The 16,735-nt window shown below is 26.8% G+C and overlaps 1 pseudogene; it reads right to left on the bottom strand.

Annotated features, from left to right (window-relative positions):
* Nucleotides 1-855: 855 nt before the first annotated feature.
* Nucleotides 856-2,955, bottom strand: LOC125219324 (annotated as a pseudogene).
* Nucleotides 2,956-16,735: the final 13,780 nt, after the last annotated feature.

The following is a 16,735-nucleotide window of genomic DNA, read 5'->3' as shown; positions in this document are numbered from 1 at the left end:
TAAACGGGTTTGGATACATAGTGGACATAAAGCAGAATTGCAAGCAATTAGTGCACAATCATTTAAGAGAGATGAAAACACTCTAGTGATTTTACCATCACAAGAACAGGTTTGTGTTTAGTTTTATAATGAAACTTCAAACACTAATAAGTAATATTTACCTTAATTTATATTGGTTTTATATTACAGATGATGCAATCAGCTAAAGATGAAGCGGTTTGGAGGAAGTGAAGGCGTCCAATTGAAAAGTTTTGAAGAGAAATTTGTTTGAATGTAGTCTTGAAGTCAATTATCTTTTGTTTATATTTAAGTTCTGCACAGAATATTTGTGATATAACTCTTCCAATATTATTAATCTATAATGCACTATTTCATTTAAATATCTTGCCTTAATCTCTAGATTTTTCAAATTATTTTAAATTGCCAGTAATTATGATGCAATGTTGCACTATATAAAATATATTTTTAATAAAGCAATAAAATTGTTAATTTTGAAACTAATCCTACATAGTCCAAATAAACACCAAATCACGCAACATACGGGAACAACTGAACAAGAACATCGAACAAAAGTTCCCCACATGTTATCAAGTTTGGAAAAAGATAACATAGCAACTGCCACCAAATATAAGAAGCTAACATATGTAACAGCCTCAACATGCTAACACAGAATTAGCATGACAGACAGAGGGATGGCGCAAAAAACATACTCCATACACAACATATTTATAACTGAATCAAGCTTTTGAATGCTATGGTAGAAAAACACAGACTAATGATTTGCCAAACATATTGAAGATTATTCACAACAGTCCACCAGTAAATAAAACAATGATTACGAGACACGACAAGGAGTAAGTACAATCTTTTTTCATTATTCAATAGTTACCATTACTCGTGTCTTTGCATAAGGAAACTTTTGATGATAAAAGGTCTCAAAAATGAAGTTGACTAAAGGTTCACTGAGTATGATTTGTTTACCAGTTAAAACAACTTGATGAGTGACATTTATCCTATAGCAAGATTATCAGCTCCGCTGGTGAAGACAATATCCGCTGCATCAGGATCTCCAAAAATCTTTCCAAGCATAATAAAAGTGAACATAAGAAAGTTGAGGAAGAAAATAAGTCTTATTGGAAAAAGCACATTAACATTTACATTTGCCTCTGGCTGCTGGATTCACATATATATTCATTCAATGAAAATGCACCACCAAGAAGGGAACATTTTTAACAAAGTCAGGATCTGATTCTATAGCCTGCATGAATCAATAAATCTCAGAGAAAAGAAAAGAACAAATGGCCCAAGAAGCAACGCCAGATTCTAACCAGTGCAATATTTGTCCGAGGACCCAGTGCCCCACCACTGCGATTTTTCCTGGGTAAAGATTAACTTGCTCTGTAAGAAGTTCTACAGAAGACTGCACAATTTGTGCCCCTTCTGGTGGAGGAATGTTTTGATTTCCCAATCCATTGGTACCATGCACAAAATCAGCAATCTGAAGTTCTGTACCTTTCTTTACATGAAGGGAGTCTTACAAATCGTACCAAAATACAAACTCAATGAATGATTCACATCGCTTTTCATTACAAAAGAAATTTAAGAGAGCAAACCAAAACAAAGAGTAGAAGGTGACATGTTAAGATTTGACACAAACCAACAACAATAATCAGGTAAAAATGCACCGAGTTCATTATTTCCAAAGAAAAAGAGAAGGATCAGACAAACAAAGCTTATCAAATGTGTTTCCTTTCTTTATTGTTCACTCGGAAGAGTAGAAACAGGACAGTTATGGCTTCATGCATCAGCACAATGTCATGTAACACATCAATCATGTGGTTATTAGAGAACAAATCTACGACATGAATCTTTTAGTATATTTTTCGTATCTTGTACCCAAGAATCACTAATGAAAGTACACTCAGAAATTGAAAGGAAGAGTCGAGAGACTTTTTAACTCTATTGCCTTTCCTCCATTAAATCAGAAAATATGTTTTTATGTATCCATCACAAGGCTTCAACAGTACCAGTCATGTATAATGAATAGAGTAAGTAATTTCTGCAAATAACAGTCGCATTCAGAAGCATACCTTATGTATTAAGGAAAAATAACAGATATAGGATTGGTAACGAGATGGAAGAACTAATACTAGTATATACAAGCACACGACCTCTGATTAAGTAAAAAACAGAAATAATTATTCGCAAATGATATCATAAGACATACAGTGATGGTCACACGAGAGCCTTCAGCCACAGAAATATCTGTCCTTCCAGCAATCTCCAACTGTAGAATAGAGTCTCACTTAGAAAAGTAACTTCCAATATTTATCAAAATACTCAATAATCTGCAAACCTTAGCTAATGAATAACATAAAATATGATAGTGCTAAGAGTACATCACCATAACTATGCACATTCAGACTTTGCAACTTAATCCAAATGGAAACTCTGATTGAATCTCAAAATTGAACAAAGAGCAGTCTTTAAATAGTAAAATTAACAGTATTATCAAGTAGATTCTGAAAACTAAAATCAACAGTGCTATCAAGCAGATCAAGCATTTCCTCAATATTTTCACAAAAGCTGAAAATTAAAATTTTGAGAGAGGGAACAAGTCACGCAAAGCATTTGTGGTGGCAAGTGCAGTGTAGACATTGCCGTAAATTGTAGAGAGGCAATCGCTTCGACTTCCGGTGATTGCAGCGCCCCAAATATTGCCATCGCATCATCTGAAATTCATACACAAAAATCACCGCAAAATTCAGTACAAACAGAGAAAGCATTCTGATCAAATTATAGAATATACCAATGTCGATCTTGTGTTTCGCCAATAATTAAATTCGATCATTTTCACCAATATTTCAGCCTGAGATCGACATCAAACGACGTCGTTCCTGGTTCTTATGACTGACGAAATCCTAAACCCATAACAGCCCATTCACGGTAACTAGTAAATCCCTAGCGCTGCTGACCACATTTCGTGCCAAATCTTTTATATTATATTCATAATTTGGGAGTACTAAATTAGTCGAAACAAAAGGAGTACAATATTTGAGAATACAATATTTATGAATAGATATTTTCTTATAATAAATCAATAAGAAAAACAAAATCCCTCTACAAATACAACAATCACTCTTTATAATAATGACAAATATTTATTTCTAAGAAAAGTAATATAAACCTTAAATTATTCACAATCTTCAGTACTTTAAAACAAAATATATATAGAAATACTAAAAATAAATCATACCAACAATGTCAATAGAAAAACACGCGATATTCATATGATTTTGTACAATAATTTATATTTATACATATTGTACTTCATATTAATACTACCAGTTATAATATTAAAAATACAAAATCATATTATTATATAATTTGCAAACACAAACTACAATTTTTTCTATGTTAATTGATAAAGAATATTTTAAAAAGAGATTATTATATAATTTAAAAATATAAAAAGATATTGCAGAATGTTGCAAAATCTTGAACAACATGTCAATCAACAATAAAAGAATCCACCTCAAAAATAGTGATTTAAATAATCTATGCAAAATCTTGACAATATCAACTTTCTGAGCAAAGATAATTATTACAAATTTAACCAATACATATAAACTAATGGATGCATATACACATCTAAACATTCTATCATAAATTTTAAATTAAGCAAAATCTTGAAAAACACGTCAATCAACAATAAACGAAACCACCTCAAAAATAGTGATTTAGATTATCTATGAATTAATACTGCATTAAATAATCAAAATTACTGTATTATAAATCTTGACGAAGCAGTATAATCAATCAAAAGAGTACTGTAATAAATTATAGTAAAAAATACCACTATATGCTGACCGTATGCATTAGTAAACCCTATGGATATAGATATATCACGATTACCTAATGAACACCATGATATGATTACAACTATGAATAGTAGGTACTACACCCTACACACATGCAACACTAAACCCTAGAGTTTTGAATGTATTAACAAACAAAAAATATAATTCGCACATGTCAATGTTCTCTGCATATATACAAACTTGAATAACACGTCGATCAATGATAAATGGAACACCTCAACAACTAATTTATCAATTATTAAAATTAAATAAATGAACTTACAATAACAAACAACACACATGTAAGCATATATCTGTAAAAATATTCAGTGGTACACCATAAAATATAACAAAAATTCGACATAAGTTAGTATTCACAAATAAATTGATGACTAATTTCATTACATAAATAAGCTAAAAAAACCATACATTATTGTGGGAATTAAACTTTAATATATACAAATACATCTAACTAATTAACATTAAACGCTATGAAAACATCGACACGAAAATCTAATAACTACAACCAAAATAAATTTTTATAACATATGAATTATAAGTATTAGTTAATGTAGTATTTTATGCATAAAATCACATAAAAAAAATAATGTATAAAACTGTAAGCAACATTAGCTAATTAGGTGCTAGACCCTAGCCCTATGGATTACTAAACCCTTAGGGGAAGGATTTAACTTCGATCAATTAGTGAACACTATCATAAGGTTATAACTCATACCAATAAGGTACAACATAAAAAATTACAAAAATCCAACATAACTTATCATTCACAAATAACTTGATGACTAATTTCATTACATAAATAAGCTCAAAAAACCATACAGTTTTGTGGGAATTTAAATTTAATACATACAAATACCTCTAAATGATCAACATTAAACACTATAAAAATATCGACGCAAAAACCTAATAACTACAATCAAAATAAAGTTTGATAACATTTGAATTATAAGTATTAGTTAATGTAGTATTTTATGCATAAAATTACATACAAAAAAATAATGTATAAAACTGTAAACAAAATTCGCTAATTAGTTCTCACTCTTCATACAAAAACAGATCGAAAAAACGAACAACCGCCTAAAACTCAAGACGATTCGAAAGAAGTGAAGATATTGTTAAAACAATAAAATAAAATTTTAAAAAAACAAAAAAAAACGAAGAGGAAACAATAATAAAATACAAACAATGGAACAAAAAGATTCCCCTTTTTCAAAATAAAATATCATCGGTAAAATGAACTATTCAAAATACAAAAACAAAACGAGAAACAAAAAAGATTTCCCCTTTACAATCAAAAATAAAAAATGAAATTAATGAACAAATGAAAAAAAAAAAACAAACAATACTAAAACAAACAATTTATTTCGAAATGTTGAAAAATTGAAAACTATGTTACTAATTATAAACCAAACCCCAATGGATTACTAAACCCTTTGGAGAGGATTTAACTTGATCACATGCGAACCTATTTTATTGGTTGGTACTATACCCTAACCTCAGTACAAAACCCGGGGATTGTTGGATTTACACTTGCTCCCGCCGGGCCAAGAGATATTTTTAGTAATTAAATAAGTACTAATCATGTAAATACATTGAACTTTAGATTCAATTTATATGCTCCATCCATCTAATAAAAATTTTGTAAAATATTCTCCGAGATATATTTTATTAATTGAATAAGAAATTATTTAAGTATTGTTAATAATTTACATTTTGAATCACTATATATTATTAAGTTTAATTTTTTATCCACAAAAATAAAAAATTAATGATTTAAATAATGAGAAAAAGAGCTCGATATTTTAATTGGAATGAGAAACATGGTTAAGTGTATTAGTAAAAAGAACGTTTTAAAAGAAAAAAGTATCATCTTTTTTGGGGGGAAAAAAAAAAGAAAAATGTGTATCAAGTATGTGAAAAAATTTTAAAAAACAAATCTCCAAGGGCCCTAATTAAAATTTTAAAACTAAACACCACGTCCATAATTAAAACTTTAAAACTAATACCTTTAATTACTAAGACTAATATTCCTACCTGAAATAATTAACATTTACTAAGACTAATACTTCTACACGGCCACAAATTAAATTTAAAATTATCATTTATTAATTCAAGTGGGGTTTAGTTAATCCTTAATTATTTTTGGCCCAAAACATATTAGCCTAGCCCAAATTCACTTTTAGGGTTGCATTATTCACTATATAAGTCCAACAACACTATTCAATTCCTCCCAACGGCACTTTTCAATTCCTCCAAGTTGTGCCTTTATTTCTTAGTTATTACTACCTCTTTCACGCCACAAATTTTACTCCAGATTTCTTGAATTTGTTTTGTTTACTAAGAATATGGAATGCATATGATGTGGAATGTTACTCCATGTTATAAAAAATAAACGAATATGGAATGCATATTATAAAAAGTAAATTGTCCATTGTACTACAACACAAAAGTTTGATTGATTGACTGATTACAATCAATCAAAGACAATAAAAAAGTCCAAAAGTTACATCTATTATATAGCTCTTTAAAAAGATTTGAATAAAACCTAAATAAAATGCAAATGTATACATTGAGCCAAATTGATTAAATTTATATTACATTAGTATGTGGAACGATTTTTAATTTACATGACCATACCTGATATAAAGTACATAGCATTACACATAGTTTACAAATTTTTACTTGTTTTCTTAATTAATTTTTGACAAAATTTAATAAACTATTTAAACGATTAAAATCTAAGAAATAGTTTGATTAATACCATCATTATGATCTAATTAATGTATTTTTTTGGAGTATTTGATAATGCCATCAATATTAATTACCTAATAATCTTATGTTTAACCGATTAATGTACACTAAACAATAATAAAATTATTAATGAAGGAGTGAGATGGTAGGTCAGGCCAACAACATATATAACAGTATGGGTCTCATCCCAAGAATCCAATCTCCCTTACCTTTATCCCAAAAAAAGTCCAAAAGTTACATCAATTATACAGCTTCTTTAAGAAGCTTTGCATAAAACCTAAATAAAATGCAAATCTATACATTGAACCAAATTGATTAATTGGTAACAAATTATGCATTGAGAATAGAGAAAACTTTTTGGAATATGCAAATGTATACAATATGATTTGGGAATAGGAAAATGCATTAAGAATATTACTTGCTAATCATATAAGCATTACTACATATATTTTGGAAACACTCTTATCTCTATTTTATTCTCTCTTACTTTACTCTCTTCACTTCACATACAAAATAAAATTATATAAAATTATCAATTTTAATTATGCAATAATAAATATTTCATGTAATATTATTATTATTATAAAAATTAATAAAAATAAATATATATAATGGTGAGAAATAAAATGCAAACATGCATTGAGCCAATCCATCATTTGTCATTATAGCCTCTGCATTATGAATTGGGAATAGGAAAATGCATTGAGAATAGAGAAAACTTTTTGGAATATGCATTATTGATATACGTGTGATTTGCTATTAGGAATATGACATTAATTGAGTAGACAACACTAAAAATGGAAACACTCTTATCTCTATTTTATTCTTTCTCTTTTATTTTATTCTCTTAACTTCACACACAAAATAAAATTACATAAAAATATCAATTTTTATTATGCAATAATAAATATTTCCCGTAATATTATTATTATAAAAATTTAATCAAAATAAATATATAATGGTGAGAAATAAAATGCAAATGAATTCATTGAGCCAATCCATCATTGGCCATTATAGCCTCTGCAATGTGAATTGGAAATAGGAAAATACATTGAGAATAGAGAAAACTTTTTGGAATAGATTTGTTGTTTGGAATATGCATCATTGATATAGGTGTGATTTGCATTAATTTTGTAGACTTTTTTATACTCATCATTGATATTTGTTGACATACATGGAAAAAATATTTTGATAATTCTAAAATATAATAATATTAAATTTTTAACATTTGTTTGAAAACCATTCTTGTCTTCCTAACCACAGTCGGCCATTTTTACTCTATAATTTATATTTTCTTGATTCAATTCAGCCTTTTTTAACTTTCAAATTATGATCATTTAATCCCTCTACAACATTAGATTAAATTTCAAATTTTAATATTTTTTGCTCTAAAGTGAACACATTTCCCCCCTCCTTTTTTTCTTCAAGAAATCCCTCTATTTTAGATTCCTATTCTCAATATCATTAATTTATCACTGTCCAACAAACTAATTCTTTTTAATAATTTAGTAAAAAGAATAACTTTTTAAATTAAATATCTGCTGCAAATTTTTTTAAAAAAAATAGATTTAATATAAATATTTGTAATCAAACTCAAAATCTTGTGCAAATCTTTTATAAAATTTTCATATCATTTCGTGCATGTTTATAAAATACTATGGTTAAATATAAAAATAATTTATGTTATTCAAATCTAATTCAATTCAAAGTTTAAATACATTATAAACGTAATTTATATATGTTCATCTTTATTTATTTTTAATAATTTACTATATGATTCGTCGTAAGATGCACAATGCTTTATCATATAAAAGTTGTTTAGTGTGAGTTTGTGCTGCACTTTTATAAAAAAAGGAGAGTAATAAATTTTTATTGCATCAAGTAGATTAAATGTTATAAAGAAAGGAGAGTTATAAATTAGTTCATTGCATCAAATAGATTAAATGATTTGCGACGAAAATAAGAAATAAAGTTGAGGAGGAAAAGAAAAAAAAGGAGAAAAGAAGAATAAAATTGACTACATATTACCGAAATAAGGGATAAACTAATTAAACAAAAAAATGTGTATTTTAAATTAAATAAATGAAAGGTTTGATTATTTAAATATTAAAAATATATATATATATATATATATATATCTAATGGAAACTTGAATATAAATGAATTTGTTATTTTTGAATTTATTTTATGAACCGCCACTGATCTAGGTCCTAATTATTTTTTGTGTAGTACATTTTGACTTAATTTTTAAATTCATAAAAATATTCACTATCCTTGATTTTAGGATTAAGAAATGTTTGTTGTTGGAATGAATATTTATAGGGCAACTTCTAGTTGAGTTTTGGCTCTTAAAATTCAAATTTTAAATTTTTAGCTCTGAAAAATGATAAAAGTTTTCTCACATTGTTTGGGAGGGAAAACCTGCTTTTTTTTTTAGGAGGGAAATTCCTCCCATTATTTTGGGGGGAAATATTTGCTCTTTTTTTAGAGAGAAAACCTGCTATTTTTTTTTGGAGGGAAATACTTGTTATATAGAAGTCACGCTCATTTTTTTGGGGAAAAAACCTTGTTATGTATAATTGGTTGTCTCTATATTTAAAAGTTGATATTTAGCAATAGTTATGAGGAATAGGTGAATGAAAATGCATGATGGTACTTCTATTTGTCTTTTTTGTCACATCAACTTTTACTCTTTTCTTACACATGTCAACTTTATGTCTTTTTTTTTACATATGTCAACTTTTTGTCATTTTATCACACACTTCAACTCTCTTTATGTAGTAATCAACTATTATTGTCATACTCTTAAACAAAATAAATACTCCACGTGATAACATAACATGATACATATATGATTAATTAATTAGCCTATCACAAGTCTAAAAACAAATACGTATATTAGTATTTAATTAGCCCATCCCACTAACTATATTCTACTACTAATTTAAACCTAAATTTCTCTCTCTGCAACGCTGCTATCTTATTTCCCTTCTCTGTTTTTTTCATTTTCTTCTATGGCTTTGCATCTCAAAATTTTCTTCCTAAGTTCTTCAACCATCAACAACTCTCCAGATATGTCCTTGCTTCTATTTTGAGGCGAATTCTACCCCAAAGATGAGTTTTGCATCATTATTGGAGATGCCCTCCGTTTCAAATGAACAATAAATTAGACAGAAGAAATTGTAGAGAGATAAAAAAAAGTCCCTCTAAGAATATAGAGAGAGAAATAAGAACCTGGGATAGAAAAATGTTTGTTATTTTCCCTATAAATTGTATTTATATGGCAAATTGTATTAGAAAGTAAAAGATAATAGTATCATCCTAAGATTGTGCAATCAACCAAAGAACCAGGGCAATACTACTTTTTATAAACAATTAAATGTGAAAATTTTATTATATATATATATATATATATATATTTAAAATTAAACACATTTATTTTGTGAGACTATTTTCTTTTTTATTGATATATACATAAATTAAATTTTGTTTGTATTGCACACAACAAATTAACTATGTAAATTATTATTTTAGCATTGCATATGTAAAGGTAGTTAATAATAATAAGACGGTCTAGTGGAATTTCTACATTAGAAAAAAAAGTATAAAATTCAGTATGAAATTAAATAAACTAAAATATATTAAAATATTTTTATAAGGGGATTCAAATTAAGGATTACAGTCTTTTATTTTTATACAGTTAAAATGAGATTATGTTAATAAATCAAGAAGACAAAATTTGGTGGACATAATTATGCAGTCTTTTATAGTTAATTAATTTAAAAAAGGAACATTATGTAAAAAATCAATGAAAATAACTTAAATATACATAAATATTTAATGAATTAACTTATGTATCATATTTACATGTATAAAAGAAGATTAAATTGATACTTTAGATTCTAAAAAATTATTATGTGGTGAAGTATAAGATGAGTAAATATGTACAACTAAAGCATAACAATGAAAGGAGCTTACCATCAAATCTCAATCTCAATGGCAGTAACTTACGATTTAAATTCAATGGTAGTAACTTAAGATTTTTTTAAATGATGTGAAAAATATTGATGAATCAAATACATAGAAAATTATGGACCCTGCCATATATATATATGAGTGAATTAGTGAATATATGGTAACGTATATTATATGTGGGTGTGTAAAATTTTCATAAAATATATTATAGTGGGACAATCATGTATGCTTTAGCTAGAGGTGGGTCCCTTTTGTATTTCTTGTTGTTTTTTCTTATCAATGATATGCTCATCATCCTTAATTATAGGGATGTTTGAGACTTTTCAACTACAACAATAAAGAAATTTGGAACTTTACATTCTAGGAACTCTTCAAATAATTAATGTATCCTAGGAACTCCACTATAATCAATAGTGGGGGACAATTTATTTCTTCATTTTCCAACAAATACTTTTACAGAAAGATGAAAGGATGAAGGGGGGAGAAAAGGAAGAGAAATAGAAAGTAATAATGACAATTGAATTTACAGCTCTGTGGGGTCCTCAACTATTCATTTACTTGTACTTCAACCGGTTTTTGGACATTTTATATACTCCTACAACTATAAATACATGTTTGGAGATGGTAGAAGTATTTGAGAATTGTAGATAGTACAATGAATTAATGATATAATAAGTTTGAATTGTTTTTATACGTTGTATAATGATGCTAATTTTCTTGCATTTAATTATACTATAATATGATTTTTACGTAACAAATTATTTTACACATCTCCATAATGTTACAAATTTATGTGTATCCATGTTAATATATGGAGTAAAATGTTACTCAAAATTAATCTAGTTAATTTATTTAAACATAAAATATAAAATCATGATTTTAAAGTAGAGTCGTAGAGAGAGGAAAACTATAAGATGGTAAAGAGAGATTATATTAATAGATCATTTGTATATGTAGGTTGTCTATTTATGTTCTCCCATTTTTAAAAATATATAAAGAAAATTCAGAACCTGCAAATTGATTTGATTTCTTTGAATAATTGATAACTACTAATAATCCATGGTGAATATGAGTGAAATGAAAAAAAGAACATGCATTCTCATCACCCAACCTTCTCAATTCTGAAAATGAAATGTATATCTTCTATTAATCTATCATATTTGATACACGTTAATGTATATGTAATTCAGTACCTTCAAAACTAATTAATACTATATGGTTAGACGACTACATGGAGTATAAACAGAGACAAATAGATAAAAAAAAAAAGTTTAAAAAATAGATACAAACATTCTAGAAACTAATTAAGTTTTAAAAAATTTATTAATTGAGTACATTGTTAGACGGCTATATAAGTAGAATCAAAATGTTTTCAATTAAATTTCAGTGAATTACTAATTCCAGCTCTTAATACTTATTATATTTCTAAAATTTTTTAATACATAGTATAATATATTAATTCAAACTAACGTATTATGGTTTAGATTTTAAGAATTCCATAATTTTTATTTTAATTATTTACTTATCAAAAGATTATTTTTAAAATTTTTAAAATTTTGAAGATTTAATAAACCTATATAGTTAACACTCAACAAAGAAAAAAAAAATATCTATTATTTTCACTTGGGTTTATAATTAGTCACATCAAATATCCGAACATTAATCATAATATTCATGTTGTTAAATAAATATAGATATAATTATTTAAATAGAGTAGTAGGAAAGGAAAAATAATTAAAATTTGTTGCTATATGCTATTATCAACAAAACTTGCGATATATAAGAATATTTGATCTGATATGATTTGATTTTTCTAATTTGATTTTGTCATTGTCTTGTGCGAGATAATAAGTTCTGATTGGATCAAAGTAAGTATTGATTTTGTTATTGGTTGAGTTCAGTCCTAAGTATTTTTTGATAAATTTTTTATTTTATTATTAGTAACTCTTGAAATTGTAAATACATTTTTGTTTATATAACTTTTTATTGATTAGTAAATCTTGAAATTGTAAATACATTTTTGTTTATATAACTTTTTTCTCTGTATTCTTGATTATTTGCATTTCCTGTAATGAGTCTTGTCCCTCGATGTTTATACATCTGGATTCAAGTTTTTGTATTTGGAAGCTCGTCTATTGATGTTTATGCATCTTACTTTGTGGTTACTGGTCTATTACTTCAGTATTGATAATGATATATGAGTGTGTTTCAAAACTGTGATTGAATTAGTTGAGTCGCATCATTTTACTAAGTATTTAATGTTATTGTCTTTTTTATTTTTCACAAAGCATAGAAGGTATTGTACTTACATTCCCATTTTGCCTCTTCAGCTTGATGTATGTATTTATTATCTCTCTCTTTTGCACCTAACCTGATTGTTGTGATTGATTTAACATAAATGTCAGTTTTTAATTATCAGGATTAAAGTAATATACTGTTGGGTAATTTGATGAAGCCTTTCCACCAAAAAAAAAATATTTTTCTTACTTCCGATGCTTTCTCTGTGATGCAGAAACTACACCATTGGAATAGAGAAGAAGTTGAAGTTCATGTCATAGATCAAGTTTCATTCAAGAAATGGTAATCTTCATAGATTAAAAAATCATGAATAAAACCTAAATAAAATGCAAATGTATACATTAAGTGTAATGAGACGTCACTTAATAAAGGACCTCTTAACTTAAACTAACATATTAATTAAATGCATTAATTCTAACTTAAACTATAAATAACGTAAGGAGTTTGTGACGTGCCGAAAAGTAAAAGTGCAAGTAACATGGGACGCAGGGAGTATTATATTAGTATGTGGAACGATTTTTAATTTACATGACCATACCTGATATAAAGTACATAGCATTACACATAGTTTACAAATTTTTACTTGTTTTCTTAATTAATTTTTGACAAAATTTAATAAACTATTTAAACGATTAAAATCTAAAAAATAGTTTGATTAATACCATCATTATGATCTAATTAATGTATATTTTTTGGAGTATTTGATAATGCCATCAGTATTAATTACCTAATAATCTTATGTTTAATCGATTAATGTACACTGAACAATAATAAAATTATTAATGAAGGAGTGAGTCAGGCCAACAACATATATAACAGTATGGGTCTCATCCCAAGAATCCAATCTCCCTTACCTTTATCCCAAAAAAAGTCCAAAAGTTACATTAATTATACAGCTTCTTTAAGAAGCTTTGCATAAAACCTAAATAAAATGCAAATCTATACATTGTACCAAATTGATTAATTGGTGACAAATTATGCATTAAGAATAGAGAAAACTTTTTGGAATATGCAAATGTATACAATGTGAATTGGGAATAGGAAAATATGCATTAAGAATATTACTCCCTCCGTCCCGCTATAGCAGTCTCATTAACTTTTTTGTCCTCTTTTTGTAAAAATGATAAAAAATAGTTAAAGTGGAGGTAAGAGAGACAATAATTTAGATAAGACTCTTCTCTATATTATTTTCTCTCTTAAATTTCCAGAATAGAGAAAACTTTTTGGAATATGCAAATGTATACAATGTGAATTGGGAATAGGAAAAATGCATTAAGAATATTACTTGCTAATCATATAAGCATTACTACATATATTTTGGAAACACTCTTATCTCTATTTTATTCTCTCTTACTTTACTCTCTTCACTTCACATACAAAATAAAATTATATAAAATTATCAATTTTAATTATGCAATAATAAATATTTCATGTAACATTATTATTATTATTATTATAAAATTAATAAAAATAAATATATATAATGGTGAGAAATAAAATGCAAACATGCATTGAGCCAATCCATCATTTGTCATTATAGCCTCTGCAATATGAATTGGGAATAGGAAAATGCATTGAGAATAGAGAAAACTTTTTGGAATATGCATTATTGATATACGTGTGATTTGCTATTAGGAATATGACATTAATTGAGTAGACAACACTAAAAATGGAAACACTCTTATCTCTATTTTATTCTTTCTCTTTTATTTTATTCTCTTAACTTCACACACAAAATAAAATTACATAAAAATATCAATTTTTATTATGCAATAATAAATATTTCACGTAATATTATTATCATACAAAATTAATCAAAATAAATATATAATGGTGAGAAATAAAATGCAAATGAATACATTGAGCCAATCCATCATTGGCCATATATATGTGAGTGAATTAGTGAATATATGGTAATGCATATTATATGTGGGTGTGTAAAATTTTCATAAAATATATTATAGTGGGCAATCATGTATGCTTTAGCTAGAGGTGGGTCCCTTTTGTATTTCCATTTAGCAAAATAATGTTGGTGGGACACATCACATCACATCACATCATATCATATTTCTATGGTGGTATCAATACGATAGCTATGAATTAATGCTACTTGTTTCAAGTTTAAATCCTATAAAATGAGCTCATTAGGTTGGACAGAAAATGTATATATTAGTAGTACCTATTAATATTATACTGCATTAATTATTAATTGCTGAATTTTTTTTTTAAATTTATTTACTTTACAAAAGTATAGAATTTTAACTTACGTAACCTGTTAAATGCATTAATTATTAATGGCTGAATTTGACTTTAAAGAACTGCATCTGAATTACTTTTAATATTGCAGTCTACTCAATTAAAAAAAATGGGAAGCAACTTGCACTCTTTGCACAATCCTCAATGTAGAAATGAAGGTTTTCAATCTTTTCAGTCTTTTCATCTTTTACAAAGTAAAATGAAACAAAATAAATTTGCATGGTGGAAATCATTTGATGAATTAGAATTTTGGGATATTTAAATCTCTAAAAAATCTCCTACCTTTTATAAGCAGTACAACTGTAAATTTTGGTGGAAATATTTTTGGAATAAGAAAGATATAAAATAAAATCTATCAAAAATAGATTAAGTAGGAAGAGAAAATAATATATCAAAAGCATAATTAAATTGTGGAGTAATAAGAAATAGTACTAAATTTCCAACCCCTCTGACCCCCTCTGATTCTTTTAATCTCACCTCCACATCCTTGTTCTACTTTCTCTCTCTCGAGATATATATGAGCATACATATATAATATTAGCATTTATATAAAGTGTCCAGTTGGTCATCAATATTGTCCACCAATGAAGTACATTGGAACTTGCAATTACAAATTATGACAATATATATATATATATATATATATATATATATATATATGGCTTCAACTAAAAATGGGTATCATTGCTCTTAATTAATGAAGTTTAAAATCTATTGCTTCACAATAATCATATGGCTACTAAACTTAATCTCAACTCTTTGTGCCACCTATTTCTAATTGTATCTCTCATTCTCTCTCTTCCTTGCAATATACCTTACGAAACCAATGGTGAAGAAATAGAGGATTCTATTTTATGTCTTAAAGTATATTAAAATAAAAGAAAATATATTATATTAAGACAAAAGAAAGAAATGACATTGATTTATTGATCAATAAAAATATATAATCATTTACATAGAGTATTGTTCAATAAAAGAAAAAAATGACATTGTAGATGTTGTTTATTTTAGATAAGTTGATTTATTGATCTGTAAAAAAATGTACTCCATTTAATACTATTTGAAATTATTTGATTAGAATATATATTTAATGGACTTATGAGAATTAATACAAATAAATAGAGAAATAAAACTCAAAACCCATTTTACAGTTGAAAACTAAGATATTTAATCCTTTATAATTATATAGTACTCTATTATATTACAAACTCATATTTTATGGACAATGAAATGCATTCCATTCTATTTTCTGTGCAATTATTGTTCCACAATGTGTATACATTTATTGCCTATTAATCGAAACAATGGAAGAGAAAAACCTCTTCGTCATTTTTTCTCTTCCCTTCCTTGTCTTTGGACTAATCATCTTACACAAAATATATATATAAAAAAAAGAAGAAGTGCATCTGACACTCAAACGTACAAAATGATAAAAAAAAAATATTACTACTAAAAACAAAAAGAAGTGCATCTGACACTCAAATGTACAAAATGATAAAAAAATATTACTACTCCCTAGGAAATTACTCTCTCTCCTCTGCTCCTTTTACCCCTCTCTATCTCTCACTCCTTTC

Source organism: Salvia hispanica, chromosome 4 (genome assembly GCF_023119035.1).
Source record: "Salvia hispanica cultivar TCC Black 2014 chromosome 4, UniMelb_Shisp_WGS_1.0, whole genome shotgun sequence".
Lineage (NCBI taxonomy): Eukaryota > Viridiplantae > Streptophyta > Magnoliopsida > Lamiales > Lamiaceae > Salvia > Salvia hispanica.
This window is presented reverse-complemented; position numbering and strand designations above follow the sequence as displayed.